Source organism: Pinus tabuliformis, chromosome Q (genome assembly GCF_031772625.1).
Source record: "Pinus tabuliformis cultivar Carrire ecotype Pingquan chromosome Q, CPIR1, whole genome shotgun sequence".
NCBI lineage: Eukaryota > Viridiplantae > Streptophyta > Pinopsida > Pinales > Pinaceae > Pinus > Pinus tabuliformis.
This window is the reverse complement of record NC_142296.1, coordinates 1,071,089,222-1,071,106,841: the sequence shown is the minus strand read 5'-3', so window position 1 is coordinate 1,071,106,841 and position 17,620 is coordinate 1,071,089,222.

Below are 17,620 nucleotides of genomic sequence, written 5' to 3'. Positions count from 1 at the left end.
CATCAGGAATGGACTCACCTAGAGAATTAACGATGGTTTATTGGTGCGAATTAGCATCGATCCCTGGATGGGATGTGATAACATGTTTCGACTTCCTCCTAATCTCATAAAATTTCTCAAACACATAGATATTATTATGATTTCCCATATTGCTAACCCTGGGAATAGAATAGTATTTACACAAGCATAGGCTACAGCGGAGTATCTGGGTATTCCTAGCAAGATTGGGAGGGCTATATTATGCGCTGACAGAATCACATGTATGTATCAAGGATGACACTGATGAACTCATCTGGGCCCCGGTTGAACATGGCACTTATTCCCCTAAAGCGAGTTATCCCATAATTGATGTTGCCCACAGGCTACTTGAGCTATTGGATTGGTGGGGCAGGCTATGGAAATTAAAAGCGCCTCTATGTACTAAGCTATTCATGTGGAATATCTTAAGGAAAAAGACACCAACAAGGAGAAAATTAATGAAACGATCCTTCTTTGGTCCCTCTTGGTGTGTGCTTTGTCATCAAGCAAAGGAAACAAATGATCACCTTTTCCTGTTATGCCCGATGATGATTCACATTTGGAAATAGGTCCTTGTTGTTCTATCCATTACCTACAGATGGCACGAACTCACAATATTAGAATCCTAGTATCTTTGGCGAGTTGAGACCTTGAATCAAAAAGTCCACTGCCTTCCGCTGCTTATCTGTTGGACTATTTGGCTCACTAGAAATGGGATCATTTTCAGAGATAAAATTGTTCGATGGCAGTCTTCCATTGCCAAAATTGTTTCTGCATATCATGAAATACGGAAGAGAATCATACCCCTATTGGACGCGTTGTATCACCTGTAATCATCGATCGCAATATACCCTGGGATTTTTTTTATGGTGTAGCACAAGCACAAGGTTGTGGGGGGGGGGGGGGTTAATATTGCATAAAACTGAAAATCATCTCTACAAAATTTAGATGGGTTTAGGGATGGGGACAAATATTTTTGCATAATTTATCTCTCTTAGACATCTCCTCCATTTTGCTCTCGCACATGCATGCAATCACATTCAGATATTTGGAGATTCTAAAATCATCATCAATTGGTTCAACAACATATCTGCATGTCATATGCACTCTCTCAGGAACATATTGGATGAAATCATGATCTTAAAAGCTCAATTTAATTATATCTCTTGTCAACATATTTACAGGGAACGTAATATGGTTGCTGACCAACTTTCCAAGGAGGCCACGGCACATCCCAAAGGACTGTGGATAATTCAGGAGAAACAAGGAGATGAACATTACCAGTACTGTCATCATCCCTATATAGATCAGATCTATTAGCAGGCCACTAGGCCCTAATTTTTGCAATATATAGCAGTGATTTATATCAGTACTAGCTTTATACATTGTATATATCCTTTTTATAACTTTTTAGTATACCTTGCGTGGTAAATTATGTACAAACTTATATTTTTTATGGCTACGACCAAACATACTGCATACGCCATACATACATCTACTACATTTAATTTTTCTATATTAATGAAAAATTACAATTTTTCCTAGGGGAAAAAAATTTAATAAAGTGTGTGCTTCTAGACTGGAAATGAAGCATTGTGTGAAATTATTACTGGTATTATTCATAACACACATACATAGGACAAAATGTGTAATGCTTTACATGATAACAAATATTATCCTATATCTCTGAACTAGAATTATGTTCTGTATGAAATGCGTAACTATGTTGTTAACAACATATATGTAAATAACACAAAGACATTATGAAATATTATAGGCTGTGGAAGGATCCATAAGGACCTGGATTAAAACCTGGAAAGAATGGACATAAATATCCCTTCTATTAATATGAAGTGATTACATAAGAGATTTCTTGCTTATCAGGGTCTGTGTATATACATATGTAATTATTCGCTTAGTTACAAGCCTGTGAATCCACTCAGGTAGCATTGTACAAATGTTAAAAGAGTTGTTTCCTCTTTAAGCACAAGGATAACTTGAAACCATTGCATGAAGGCTTAGTCAACCTTGCATTTTCAACAGCATGGAGGTCTTCCAAGAGATTCCTAATGTTGTTGGTCAGGCCCTCGAAGCTCCTACATAGTGCCATATAGTTGCTTGCGGGCTTTCTTATAGCTATGAATCCCATGGCGTGTGGTAGGAGAGGTGAACCCCTTTCATCTGTTCACTACAGGTCCTCAATAGAAAGTCGTCACAGGAGCACCTATGCCAACATTCCTAGAATTCCCTGTGATGCGGGAAATGTTTGAGGATCGGGAACTCATTGGGGTGGCTTTATCCCAAGCTCAGGAGTGATAACACCGTAGGTTCCTTTAGCAAGCCACCACCACCATTACCAGACACTGGTGTTGATCTTCACACTTACAAAACATCTATGGAAGAGTCATGGTCGAAATGACCAACAAGAAGTGATCAAAAAATATTTGGTGCAAGCTCTCATGATAATTATCGAAATCTAGAGTAGGTGCATCACTTAAGGATGGGAATGTTTCCTTTGTTCAGGCCATGACATAAATGAAATGCAAGTGATCATTATGACACAGGAAGGGAGAAGCCCTAAACTTAAAAGATAATTTCAGACAAACCTTATCCTTCGCTCTAATCAAAACCATATTTTGGATTCCATAGATTGGTTGTCGATATTTCCCTCTATCACCGTTGGATAAGTGAGTTGATGTGGCCTAAAACCTCCATCCTAGAAGTTTGACTGCGTTACCTAAGGGATCAGCCGGGATGAAGAATTAAATCAATTTTGAGGTAACAAATGGGCCTCAAAATAAAAATGTTCACAAAAATCAACTTTATAAGAACCAATAGGATTCAATATGATGATGTCAACCATGGGTGATGATTCATCATTTTTTGAGTAAAAAGGTAAAATGATTAAAAAAAAAACTACTTTTTAAAATCGTATTTTCAACTTATCTCACTACGATTTTACTCAAATTTATAGTGGGAGCACTCATTGGATGCAAAATTTAATTTTTCATCTGAGTACCCATGTTGCATGCTTTTGATGGACCCAACTACATGAAAAATGTGAAATACATGGAAAAACGTGATTGCAATCATGTTTTTTTTCTTGTATTTCACATTTTTATTGTAGTAGGGTCCAACAAAAGTATGCATCATGGGTACTCCTTGTTGCAAAATTAGATTTTGCATACAAGGAGTGCTCCCACACAAAAATTGAGTAAAATCATAAGGAGATAAGTTGAAAATACGAGTTGAAAAAATAAGTTTTTCTTCTTTCCCTCCAAGGCTTGATGAGGCAATATAATCTTATTTTATTATTTTATAATATTCCTTAAGAGGCCCATTTTAGACCTCAAAATTTCTCTAATGTTGGCAAGATGAGTTGGCCGACACATAAGCCTGGTGGCCCTACCATTAGTTGGAGGTGGCATCCATTGGACAATGTACCCAAATCCTTTGCCTTGGAGATTTAACTTACACCATAAGGAGGAGGATGGGCGAGCTGACATTAGGTTGGGATGTGTTGGCAGATGATCATCTCAGTAGTAATGTCATTAACGGTGATATGGATCATGTAGTAAGTGGGCCTAGCAAATTAACACACTAGCCCGAAAGCAAAGCCATTGGTGGAGTGGGCCACTTGATAGGTTAGCCCTGAAGGTCCACCCCAGAGCGTCTCATGCACCTAGGTAGAAAGGGAGCGGGGTGAATAGTGCAGAATGACGTGGACACAGACCATGGTGGTAGTGTATCACCATGGAAAACAATAGAGAGGGGAAAAGCGACCCCATCATACACATAAGCCAGACGAATTCCACCTAGAAGTTGAAGGAAAAAGGATGAGAAGAAGTGTCAGGTAAGCAAGTGTGGGATGACGTCACTTGATGTCACCCTAGAAGTCTCATCCTAGAGGTATAAGGGAGTGCAGTGGAGGAAAGTGCAAAGACCAAGGCATCAGGATGACATGTCCTAGAGGGTCCAGCCTGATGAGTTTAAGAGTGGAGCTCATTGAAAGCATTAGGATGGAAGCATGGAAATGATGCAGTGTTAAAACCACGTGGGCCAGTTGGAAGCGATAGACTATAGTGGGGTGGCCCATAACCTCCACATGTCCCGAAGGTCCCACTTAGAGGTGCTATAAGAGAGCCAAAGGAAGGCGTCAGGATAAAACTAATGAGGTGATGTAGGTATGGTTTCATGGCAGGCACATCAACTCAACTTCTCCTTAATTAGTCAAAGGTTGGGCCCAATGTACATGCAAGCATGGTGGAAAAGCCCCGATGGATAAAAACGCGAGCATCGGGATGGCGTATGCTGGTGGGATCCACTCGAGGATGTGGAAGTCATGGGTTGGCAACCGATATCATACATTATCATGAGTGGTCAATAGGAGGGTTGCATGGCATTGAGCGAGGCCTCCATGTAGATCTACGATGTAGGATCACCGTCAGAGATCGACTATGTGTGCACCCGCTGGGGTGATGTCAGCGAGGAGGGGAACCCCGCACACACCATTGATATTTTTTCGAGATCGATCGTGGAGATCTTGTCGCACCCCCCCTTCTTATGACGTTAGGGCAGGATTGACCCCCCTCATAAGTCATTGATCTGCCTCAGCTGCTCCTGGTTGTCGAATCAGTGAATGAATGGTGAGGTTCGCAAGACATGCAACGCAGTGGAATTTTATTGGTTCCATGGATCAGGAATGGTGGGGCCTAACGAAAGTGGGAAATGTGGCCATTTGCTATTGGCGCCATTGCGTAAAGGCATGACCCACCTTAGGTCAGGAGTCGGGAAGGTATTAGAAAAGCAACTTGTGCATGGAGTTGTGAGCCGACCCTAACTAGCCTAGATGTCGACTGCCAAGTTGGTCAACGACGGGATGCCACATGGAAATTGGATGAGATGGCAGGGAAAAGTTGGGTCTATCTTTGAGAGGGCATATCTCTCAATCTCAAGGTTGGATTGAGGCGAAACTTTATATCATCGGATTTGGCTCAACGAGATGAACGCAATTTTGATGGTTATTTTGGGTTCAAGGTTTGGAAAAGTCAAAATTTGTATACCTCATTTTCATGATGGTACTATGAAGATTGGGTTTGCATAATTACCACCTCTTACTTAGGTTATGGGATGATGGGTGTTGTTACAAATTCCCAGTAGTGACCATACAACACATGTTTCAACTATTCTGGAATCTAGAACATGTAAATGTAAAAACATAAAATATCCTTGTAAAAATTACTAGAACTGTGAAAGATAATTTATTTGTACCTATAAATTATTCACTTTGCAAGAGTGAAATCAATCTTAACACTATTTCTTATGAGTTCAAAATCCAATAACATAGAATTGATAGTACACTTGCATATTTTCTTCTTCTAAGTTCAAGCTAAAGCACAAATTGTAAAAAAAAAAATTGATCAAAGATCTACCTTTTTCTCAAATCTTTCCTGTTAGAAAATTATACATCACAGAGAAATGGAACACATAAAATATATTTCATAAATATAAACACATAAACCACATAAAAAAAGAGAGACACAGATATACCTGGTTGACCCAATTTGGGTTACGTCCATAGGAAACAACCAGTCCTTCCTTTTATATTATCCAACAAACTGAAGAGATATAATCTACAGTAGATCTGTTGTAATTCCCTCTTCACTCTCACACAATCTCCTTTCTCTTTCTCACTCAGAATACAGATCTCAATAGACACAATACAATTCCCTCATATATAGCGAGGGGTTGCCTTCTAAGGAAGAAAACCCTAAATTAAACATAACTTCTATCGTCAGATCTCTGCCTAATGAACGACCTAGATTAACTATGAAATTACAACATTTTACAAGGCAATTTTACATCAATTTTTAGTTTTGGGGGCACTACCCCCAATCCCCCGCTAGGGGGTGGCCCCTAAAGATCGTTGTCGCCCCCCCTGGACCCCCTTTGTAGCACAAATATTACGGGTGGCGTTGCCACCACATTTCAAACTGGGGTCCAATGCGGTGATACCTCTAAATAAATAAGATAATTAGGCTCCACACCCAACAATCTCCCACTTGGAGGCTGATTATAGCAACTCCACCGCTGCTTCATTTGCTGGACAATGACTCCACTTTGGACTTGGTTGTTTCTCATCTTCTTCATCATACCTGAACACCAATTGAAACTGAGCAGAATCTCAGTTTCTCCCTGGTTACAACTTTTGTTAACATATCTGCAAGATTCTAGCTAGTGTGTATCTTTTCCAGCTTCAACTGTCCATCTTCCAACTCTGACCATATGAAATGATACTTGAGTTGTATATGTTTTGTCTTGGAATGAAATGCAGAGTTCTTTGCAAGATGTATGGCACTCTAGGTGTCACTATATAACCTGCCCAACTCTTGCTTCTTACCCAATTCATCCAGAAACCTTTGTAACTAATCCAGGTGGATCTTCAGACACCAGTGGCATGGAAAAAGCTCAAAATTCAAAGTGGAAGAAAGAATATTAGCTTGACATCAGATCGAAGTGCTTGTCGCCCTGATTCCAACGATGTGAACGACACTCCAATCCGAGTCTGGATGAGGAAGATAGAGGCAGTCAAAGTTGGGTTGACTTTTTGCTCACTGGGCAGGATTAACAAAGACACAATTTGGAATTTTTCGGCAGATGGAATCCAGAATCCGGCCAAAACCGACCAGATTCTAGGCGAAATTGTCGCCTGGTTAAAACAACTCCTTCGGTCAAAATCCAAATTTTCAAAAAGGGTCGGGTTAATTTTATTAAACAAAAAAAATATAAAAAAAGGGGTGGCGGGCCACCAACCCTGCCACCCCAACCATTCAACGTATATTAATGGAGGGGCAGGCCACGACCCCCAGCCCCTCCCCCACACTATGGAACCACCAAATGAGAAGCATGGAGGTTGGGTGGGCCGGCCCTTGGGGCACGGACCCAACCCATTCAAAAATAAACATGCGGTTGATTTATATGGTAAAAGAGGAGGGGCGGGATTTGATCCCCCGACCCCTCCTCAACAACTCTCCAAATTTACCACTGCGCCACAACTGATTGTTGTGTAATCCGCCCACCGTTTATTATTTAAAACACAATTTATCAGTGCGCCCAGGCAGAGGAGGCAGTGCACACAGTTCGAGGCAGATTTTTGCAGGAGGGTCGGATTTTCACTTTGCCAGATTTTGACAAATTTTATATTGTTTTAGCATTTCTCGACACCACAAATGCAATGGCACTGTCTATTTCTCCATCAAAGTTTTGAATTTTTCAGCCATTTTTCAGTATGGAGGTATAAAACTCCTTTTTTGTAATTAATGATTATACTCTTCTTTCTAATGCCACTTAATGAATTAAGGCCTCCCCATTGATCAAGAAGGGCCCGGAGACGTAGTCTAAGTCGGATGAACTCTGTTATAAAGTCTTGTTTTCTTTCTTTCTTTATGTGTTTCTCCTCTTCTCTCATGTGTACATTAAATTTCTATGTTAAGCTACAATTTATGCATGTAATTCTTTAATACATCTATAACCAAAATATCTTGGCTCAGTAACCAAATCATTTCTTTACTAGCCTCTGTAGTAGCAACATACTCTGCTTCCGTTGTTGAGAGTGAAACAATACATTGCAGTTTTGAAACCCAACTAACAGTCGTTCCACCTACAATAAACACATACCATGTTGTGCTCCTCTTGTTATCTCTATCACCCGCCATATCTGCATCAACATATCCATGTAGAGCAATTTTTGAACCACCAAAGCATCATGTTTGATTTGTGGTACCTCTCAAATACCTGAGAATCCACTTCACCGCCATCCAATGTTCTTTTCCTGTATTGTTCATGTACCTGCTTACAACTCCCACTGCATGTGCAATATCAGGCCTTGTGAAGACCATTGCATACATTAAGCTTCCAACTACTGATGCATATGGAACTTTAGACATATAAGCCATTTCTTCCTGAGTCTTGGGACACACCTCCTTACTTAGTTTGAAATGGCTAGCCAAAGGTATACTAACTGGTTTTTCATTCTGCATATTAAATCTTTTCAACACCTTTTCTATGTACTCACTCTAAGACAATGTTAATTTTTTATTCTTCCTATCTCTAGTTATTCTCATACCAAGGATTTTTTTTGCAGCACCCAAATCCTTCATTGCAAATGAGTTTGCCAATTTTATTTTGAGCACATTTATTTCTTGCATGTTAGAACCTGCAACAAGCATGTTCTCTACATACAATAACAATATGATATAGCTGCCATAATTTTTCCTTTTGAGATAAACACAATGATCAGAGTGACATCTAGTATAACCTCGTTCAGACATAAACCTGTCAAATTTTAGATACCACTGCCCTGGAGCCTGTTTTAAGCCATATAAGCTCTTCTTCAACCTGCACACTAGTTTCTCCTTCCCTTTTACCTCATATCCTTGTGGCTGTTGCATATATATCTCTTCCTCCAAATCCCCGTGGAGAAAGGTTGTCTTTACATCTAGCTACTCAAAATACAAATCTTCAGCTGCTACTAGACTTAAAATAGTTCTAATTGAAGTCATTTCAACAACAGGAGAAAATATCGCATCGAAGTCTATACCCTTTTTCTATGCAAACCCCTTCACCACAAGTCTAGCTTTATACCTTTTTCTACCTCCATCTTCTTCCTTCAACCTGTAAACTCATTTATTCTGCAATGTTGTTTTACCTGCAGGCAACCTGAATAAGTCCCAAGTCTGGTTATGTGCTAAGGAGTCCATCTCTTCTTTCATGGCTTCCTCCCACTTCTTCCTGGTTTCTACCTGCACTCCTTCTTCATAACATTCTGGTTCACCAAAATCAGTCAACAATACATAATATAATGAAGGAGAGTATCGTTCACGGGGTCTACTTATCCTGGTAGATCTTCTAACACCACTTTCAAGTGTTTGAGGTGCTTGTCATTGTTGTGGTTGTTGTATTTGTTCTGGTTGTTGATCATTATGATTTTCAGGCACCTTCACTTTTTCTGTGATCTCATCAAGCACTGTGTATTCTCTGTTTTATTTTTCTTGTTTCTTTTCCTGCATTTGATCCTTATACAAAACCCTTTCATTGAATATGACATCTCTGCTCCCGATGATTTTGTGTTTTTCATAATCATAAAAGCGATAACCAAAATCATTAATACCATATCCAATAAAGGTAGATTTCTTTGATTTTGCCTCAAGATTTGTTCTATTTTCTTTATTAATGTGGACAAAGGCTTCACAACCAAAAGTTTTTAAAAATGCGTAGTTTACCTTTTTACCTGTCCATCCAGGGAACTTGAAGGCCCTCTATTTATTAGATAAACAACAATATTTACAACATCTGCCCAAAATTGTAAAGGCAATGTTGCATGCAATTTCATGCACCTTGCACACTCCATGATTGCCCTGTTCATCCTTTCTAACACACCATTTTCTTGTGATGTTCCTGGAACTATCGTCTCTTTGCAAATTCCATTCTCTGAACAATACCTATCAAACCATTTGCTGCAATATTCACCTCCATTGTCTGATCTGAGACACTTCAACCTTTTTCCTGTCTCATTTTCAACCAAAGCTTTCCATTTCTTGAAAGTATGAAATACATCAGATTTATTTCGAATATAATAAATCCAGGTTTTTCTGGTTGCACCATCAATAAAAGTAACTTAATAATGAGAGCCACCAAGAGATGATACCTGATTATGTCCCCATACATCTGTATGCACAAGCTCTAATTTTTCGCACTTCTTTTCTTTCCCAACTCTGAGGAATCTGAATCTCTTATGTTTTCCATAAACACAATTCTCACAGAATTTTAAATCAACATGCTTCAAACTTGGCAGCAAATTTCTTGAGTGAAGAATCTGCATCCCCTTCTCACTTATGTGCCCAAGCCTATGATGCCACAATGCCATATCTTCTCCTGTAGAGGTTAAAGCATTAACATAATTAGAAATACCATTGCATAAATACAATGTACCAACCTTTTCTCCTTTTGCTATTACCAGGTCTCCTTTAGTGACCTTCCAGGTTTTATCTGTAAAAGTTGTTACACAACCTTCACCTCCCAACTACCCTATTGAAATCATATTTTTCTTCAGATCTAGAACATGCCTTACCTCCTTCAACAACCATTGATTTCCATTCTGCTGTTTTATGAAAACTGTACCCATTCTAATGATTTTACAGGGTTTATCATCACCCAATCGAACCTGTCCAAAATCTCCTTGAACATAATCATGAAAATGTTTCCTATCAAGTGTGGCATGGAATGAGGCCCCTGAATCTACCATCTAGGCATCAATAATATTTTCTAATGAAAGAATCAAAGCATCTTGCAACACATCACCTGTCACATTCGCTTCATGATTGTTTTCTTGTTGTGTGTCTCCTTCTTTTCCCTTCCGAGACTTGCAGTTTTTCTTCGGGTGTCCTTTCTTCCCGCATTTCCAGCACACTGTCCCCGATCTGGACTTGGATCTACGTTTCCTTGACTTACTGTGGTATCCTGGCCTCTTTCCTCTTTCCATTTTTCTTCCCCTAGTCTCTACAGTCAAATCATTACCTGATGTCTCACCGGAGCTTTTCCATTGCATTTCCTCGCTAAGGATTGCATCGACAACATCATCAAATTTTAAAGTACTAGACCCAGAGACAAAGTTACTAATGGCCATAACTAAACCATTCCAACTTTCTGGCAATGAGCACAGAAATAATAGAGCCCTAACTTCATCATCAAAAGTTACCCCTACAAAGCTTAACTAACTGGTAACTGTATTAAATTCATTTAAATGATCAGCAACAGATCCACCTTCTCACTTTTTCATATTAAATAAACGCTTCATAAGAAATACCTTATTTGAGAACGAGGGTTTTTCATATAATTTGGCCAGTGCCGATATTAAACCCTCTGTTGTCATTTCCTTTGAAATATTAAACGCTACCGACGCCACTAGGCACAGCCATATTGTTCCAAGTGCCTTTCTATCGAGAATATCCCATTCTGTGTTTCTCATACTCGTCGAATTCTCTGTCTTTCCACTCAATGGTAGGTACAGATCTCTCTGATACAAATAATCTTCCATCTGCATCTTCCACAACTAGTACTTTTGGCCGTTAAATGTTTCGACCCTAAACCTACCATCTTCCGCCATTTCTCCCACTCGAACCAGGAACTCTTCTCTCCTCCAAGTTCATCAACCAAATAGACATTCGGCTCTGATACCAGTTGTTAGAAAATTATATATCACAGAGCAATGGAACACATAAAATATATTGCAGAAATATAAACACAGAAAGCACATAAAACAAGAGAGACACAGATATACGTGGTTCACCCAATTTGGGTTACGTCCGCGGGAAACAGCCAGTCCTTCCTTTTATATTAGCCATCAAACTAAAGAGATACAACCTACAACAAATCAGTTGTAAGTCCCTCTTCACTCTCACACAATCTCCTCTCTCTTTCTCACTCAAAATATAGATCTCAATAGATGTAATACAATTCCCTCATATATAGCGAGGGGTTGCCTTCTAGGGAAAAAAACCCTAAATTAAACATAACTTCTACCGTTATATCTCCGCCTAATGAACGACCCAGATTGACTATGAAATTACAACATTTCATAAGGCAATTTTATATATATTTTTAGCTTCGGGGCACTACCCCCGATCCCCTGCTAGGGGGGGCTCCTAAAGATCGTTGTCGCCCCCCCTGGACCCCCCTTACAACACAAATATTATGGGTGGCGTTTCCACCACATTTCGAACTGAGGTCCAATGTGGTGATACCTCTGAATAAAGAAGATAATCAAGCTCCACACCCAACATTTCCTACTCCAAGAGATTGATTAAAGCACTTAATAACACATACCATCTATCCAACCTCCAAATGATGAACATTAGTTGAATAACCTTGATCATTAATAGTCGCAAGACATCCACAAAGTAGTCCAAAAATACTAACATAATTTATGAATTTAATGTGAGAGAACATATTTCATGTAGACATATGGCCTTTTTTCTACACCCACATCATTTTCAATTCTAGGTAACATAAGAAACCTTTCCAACCTTGAAGTGATGAACATTATCACTATTAATGGCTGAAAACTGCAAGATTATGCTTTGTAAATTCCTCTTAGGAGACATAATAATCTAAATTGTGTCACTATAATCAATAAGGATTATTATTTATTATTTGATTTTATGAAAAGATATACATTAAACCTCCCTCTAATTAAGAAAATAATGGTGCCTCGGTATTGACACACTCATATTGTAGATTTCAAGTACTATGTAATGAAGCTTAATCCATAAATTATGTCACTAATTTTAAACATCGAATAAAATAAAGATTATAATGAGACCTCGAACATATTAGCTAATCAAATTTTAGAAAAAACAATTTTTTTTAGTATATTAAAAAAATATTATTTTTATTTTTTTATATTAATGTCCAAATATAAAATAAAAAACAAAGTAATATGAAGACAAAAGACAAACTTATTACTATAGTCTTTGATTATAAGGACGAATAAGAAGTGGGTTAGGTTTTAATATATAAAATAAAATTTCATTATTTTTATAATATAGATTTTTGTTTTGCAAAAACTAATTATTATATAGATAAGGATTTGGTGCAAGATCATGTTTGGTTGGTAGTAATTATTTTATTTTGATGATGTTGTTGAAGATTTATGGACAAATGTGTATTCTCAAAGAGATTTTCGAATTTTCAGGTGAACATTTTGTTGAAGAATGTGACTAGTGTATTTGAATCATGTATTAGTCAAAAGAAAGAAAAGAAAATTATTTATAAAAGAAATTTTTATTGACTTATTAAAGTATGGGTTTCATGATTGGTTCAATGGTCATAGCACCCATTGAGTGCTCTAGGATTTTTGTTGAGTCAAAGTCTAAGTTATGTTTTATTCTCCTCCATCAAGTTGGTTTGTCTCCTATTCATGTCGGCCTCTCTTATTATTCATGCCAACCTCAATATAAAGATAGGAACAACTATTTATACCAAACTGAACTCGACCCATTTGGAGGAGAGTCAAGCAAGTTCGTATCAACTACATGACAATGAAATTGCAAGATCAAATTTTGCAATAGGACAATGATTATAGGAAACAAATATACAAATATGGAATAATGTAATTGCAGAACTATAATTGTGTTTGAGTAGAAAAAACAAATGTTGTAATGGAGCAAAATAGTCGAAGGTTCAAGTCTGTAGTAAAGCAATGAAATTGCAAGGGCTAAGAAACATATGTGTAAGTTTCACTTATCTTTTGAAGAAGTTGACTTGATGGATGGAGGAAAGACAAGTGTCATAGTCAAAAAGGTATTGGTCGATCTCACTTTGATTTGAATCTACTAAGGAAGAGTTTTACTAGGTTTCTCCCTACTTATGGGTTTTTCCATAGTTGAGTACCTACATCTTGTGTTCTTTTCTTGTGTTCGTGACCTTCATTTTTTTGGAATTTATCTTGACGATGAAGAAATATAATAATAATAGTGGGAAGTAATATAACATGACAATAACTTGTCAAAGTAACAGAAATCAAGCTAAAAAGAAAACCTAATCATACTACCCTAGATTTCTCAACATGGTATCAGAGTTTGGTTCGTCTGTATAAGGGCATGAAGATTGAATTCATAGAAGAATCAAACAAAAAATTATGGGCTCGTATAGAAACCCTAGTCACTGTGTTAGGGCCGCAAGTTGGAGGAGAAAATACATAATTTTTTTAAGCCTTTTTTTGAGGATCGAAAGGCTAAGCATAAATCCGAGTCAAGGCTGAGCCTATTTCAAAATAAAGTGAGGATCTGAGCATAAAAATGAAGGTATAAAATCACCTTTTTAAGGAATCCAAAATTATGGTGCATTCTGAGAGTTTTGTGCATAATTAAGGGTTGGACAAATTAATTTTAAAGGTATATTTTACAACTTCTTAAAGAAATGATCCAAGACCGAGCTACAGTAAGTTAAAAAAGGGAGTCGAGACTCTTATAATGACGAGATACAAACTTGTGGTTATATATATATATATATATATATATATATATATATATATATATATAAAGGGTATGAATCCTAACAATACTTTGTATGACGACTCTTGAAATCAAATTTTATCTCTATTGTGTGAAGATCATTAGGCATGTTTGTAAGGTCTATAACAAGCCCTAATAAAAGGGTCTCTCTCTTAAGAAATATACATTTTCTAGGCCTGTAACAACCTTGTTGTGGAGGTAAATCCCCTCTGCGGACAGAGGCGATCCCTACTAGCCCAAATAGGGTCTAGCAACAATCAAACAACGCTAACACGCAGGTTCCTAATTGCAAATCAAAGACCGATTATGAAGGCCTACCTGGATTCCAACGCTAGTACTTGTAGAAGAGTCGTCGCTCCTGTTCTTTTGCTCTGGCTGGTCACAATCCCCACGATCCTCGTGAATAGACACCTGCACATGCAAAGAACGATACAAACACAAGCATAAAATCCAATAGATGCAACTATATATCAGTCAAAAAGGATATAACTCAATCACCATTATAAAGACAATAAGAGTGGAACCATAATGATAGTCGTCTATTATTGATAAACAAAGAAGAATACAACCATAGTTCTGATGTCAAATCCTTCTCAAGAGGGTCCAGCCAGCAAGTTCCTCAAGCATTCACCCTTGAAGATAGATCTCCCAAAACAAAGCTCTCTCACTCACAAGTTCACACAAGATCAAAACACTTCACAACCTTCCTCAAGCTCTCAATCAATCCCACACTTGTCACACCAGCTACCTATCAAGCTCACAACACTATCAGCAACACTCCAAAGACTAAGAATTCCAAACTAGCAGCTCATAGCAATGGTGGAGGCTTAAATAGGAGAAGGAGTCTCCATGAATGGTGGGAAGATGAGCTTGTCTCCAAGGTGGCTCAAATGGCGAAACAGACATGCCAGAGAAGGGAGGGCGACATATACAAGGCCAACAACCAGGTCTGGAGTCATCTAGAAGGCCGGCTGTTAGAACAAACTCGCCCAGACTGGATCATCGCGGGTACATAACTGTACTGGAGCACTGACATCGCTACTGCATAACGGAGAAGGTCATGTCATCGCGATCAAATATAAGCAACAGTCGCGCTGTCTCATGAAATCCGACCATCGCGGGAATCACGTGTACTTCCGTGATGGCAGCGCGTTTGGTCTATTTTGGAGCACTCATCAGCGCGTTTATTTTGACAACAGTCACGATGATGCAGAAATTTTGGCAAAGTGGGTCATTTAGCAACATTAGAGAGCATGAGCATGAATGATTTGGACTCAGGACACAGTAGGAAGACTGGAATGAAGGCAGTGACAAATTACTGTGTAATAGATGCCCCCTAAAGTATGAGGCCCGAGAGAGTGGGAGGGGTGAAATGCTTTACGAAACTGACTGAACTGGAACACCACTGGGAAGAACCTGCACGCAAGTACAACTGATATCTCTGATAATGAATTACATGTAGTCTAGGCATGGGCACAGCCATCCAAAAGACATACGAAATAGGTATGTGGTATGGATGCAGCCACCCAGCTAATGAGACCATGATGATAACAAAGGTATGGTCGCAGCCATCCATGAAGACTCAGGCATGGTCACAGCCATCCATCAATGAGTCATGTAATGATCGTAATAATCCACAAAATCGCAACCTGGATCCCAACAAACAAAATCCATGGTCTTGCGCTCCATCTCGACCCGAACAAAGTACAAGTTCAAGCATGCAAATATGGGAGTTGAAGTCGAACATGCAAGAACATCGTCTGATTATCAATCAATGATGAAAACTGTTAACAGACGCGAGAGGTACCACCAATAATGACAATGGTCCTCAAGGTACTATAGGTACAATCTACGGCGTGCGAATCAGTGAGCCGGCATCGAACACCCGTAGAATCATTCGATCGGAGGCCAGTGATGAAAACCTCGCGTCGAACACGAAGAAACTGCCATTGAGGCATGCAGGCTCCAAGGCACCTGAAGGGAGTCTCTAGGTCAACTTCCTGGATAATGAGCTGAAGTCGACAGGAAGTGACCTTGATCGAAGGTGGGCCATAATGTTTCCCACATCATCGACACGAGACAGAGAAGGATAAGATGTTTTGTGTGAGGTATCAGAGGGAGGTTGAGTATTCTACAGAGGTCAACTTCTCTTGAACATATCGGCGGCACAACAATGGACTTGGCAGTATTTGACATTAAATGATCAGGGGTCATGGTGACAAGGCAATGAGCATATGAGAGGTCAAACAGGATAACCCAAACCCACGGAGGCAAGTGTAGAAACAAGATGAGATGTCCCCACCCAAACACGAATACAGATAAGTGCCATGTTCAAGAGCGACATACTGCCGACACGACAATGATTGTGGTTCCATTTTCCCCACCATTGTTGGCGAGTACCCCGGTTATTTTTTGATGACAAGCTTGACGGGGATAGCATATGCTTGAAAGGCGTCATTTCGACAAAATCCGATGTCATTAAGTTTTAACGAGTCTGACAAAGGAAGGACTCGATGTCTTTTCCTGTTTAGAGAGTCTGAAAAGACAACAGAAAAGTAAACTCCAGGGGGGTCCTTTTTCGTAGAGTTGTGTCTCTCGAGCCCGAAAAAGTATAAAACAATGCTCGAAAGAACCACCCGACCAGTATGATCGAGGAGTACTTTTCGTAAGTAGTAACTTTGACCCGAAAAAGTAAAAAAGCGGTCAGAAGCACATCGTTTCGTAGCCAATAACGAGTCTGAAATGACAAAAACCCGACGATCTTTTTAAGTTTAAATGGTCGAAAAAAGAGCTTAAAGGCGACCGCCTCTCGCTTCTTTTAACGAGTTGAGAGGGAGACTCGGCTATATTTTCATGTTTCACGTCAGAAAAGAGCTTAAAGACGACTTTTCGGGACCAAGTGCGTATAAAACTGTCGTAATTCCACCACCTGAGATCCTGCACAAAGAACACTGCACACGTAAACCCGTTCGAGATAATATAAACAATGCGCATAAAAACATAGTGAAAAACCATATTTTGACCAAGCATATAGTAAAAACCATGATAAAAACCAATATTTATGGAAAATAATATTTAATTTTACAAAATTACCATAAATAGGGGGGGTTAAACCATATTTTTTACCATTGTTACCATTGAGCCTTTGTGGAGCGACTTGGAGCATTGAGGTTGGCGAACGAAATTCGGCCCCGTATGTGCATCATTCATCCCGAAACCAGTTCCAGGTAGACACACATTGCCCTACGCTCTGTTTTGATGTCTTTTTACTGCATTTTGACAGTGGGATGTGGTCATTTGGGCGGATTTTGAATTTGCATTCCGCTCTCAGTCATCGCGGATTTCGCTATTGGGTCCGCGATGACCGATAAAAATTTCCACAGGCCGCGCCCAGATCAGCGCGGAAAAGTGATGTACTTCCGCGCTGACCCGGGAAAAATAACAAAGGCGCCCATTATCAGCGCGACTGTTTTAAAAACAGTCGCGATGACGCCGCGCAACAAGTTTTTAATAAAATTTACGTTTGAAAC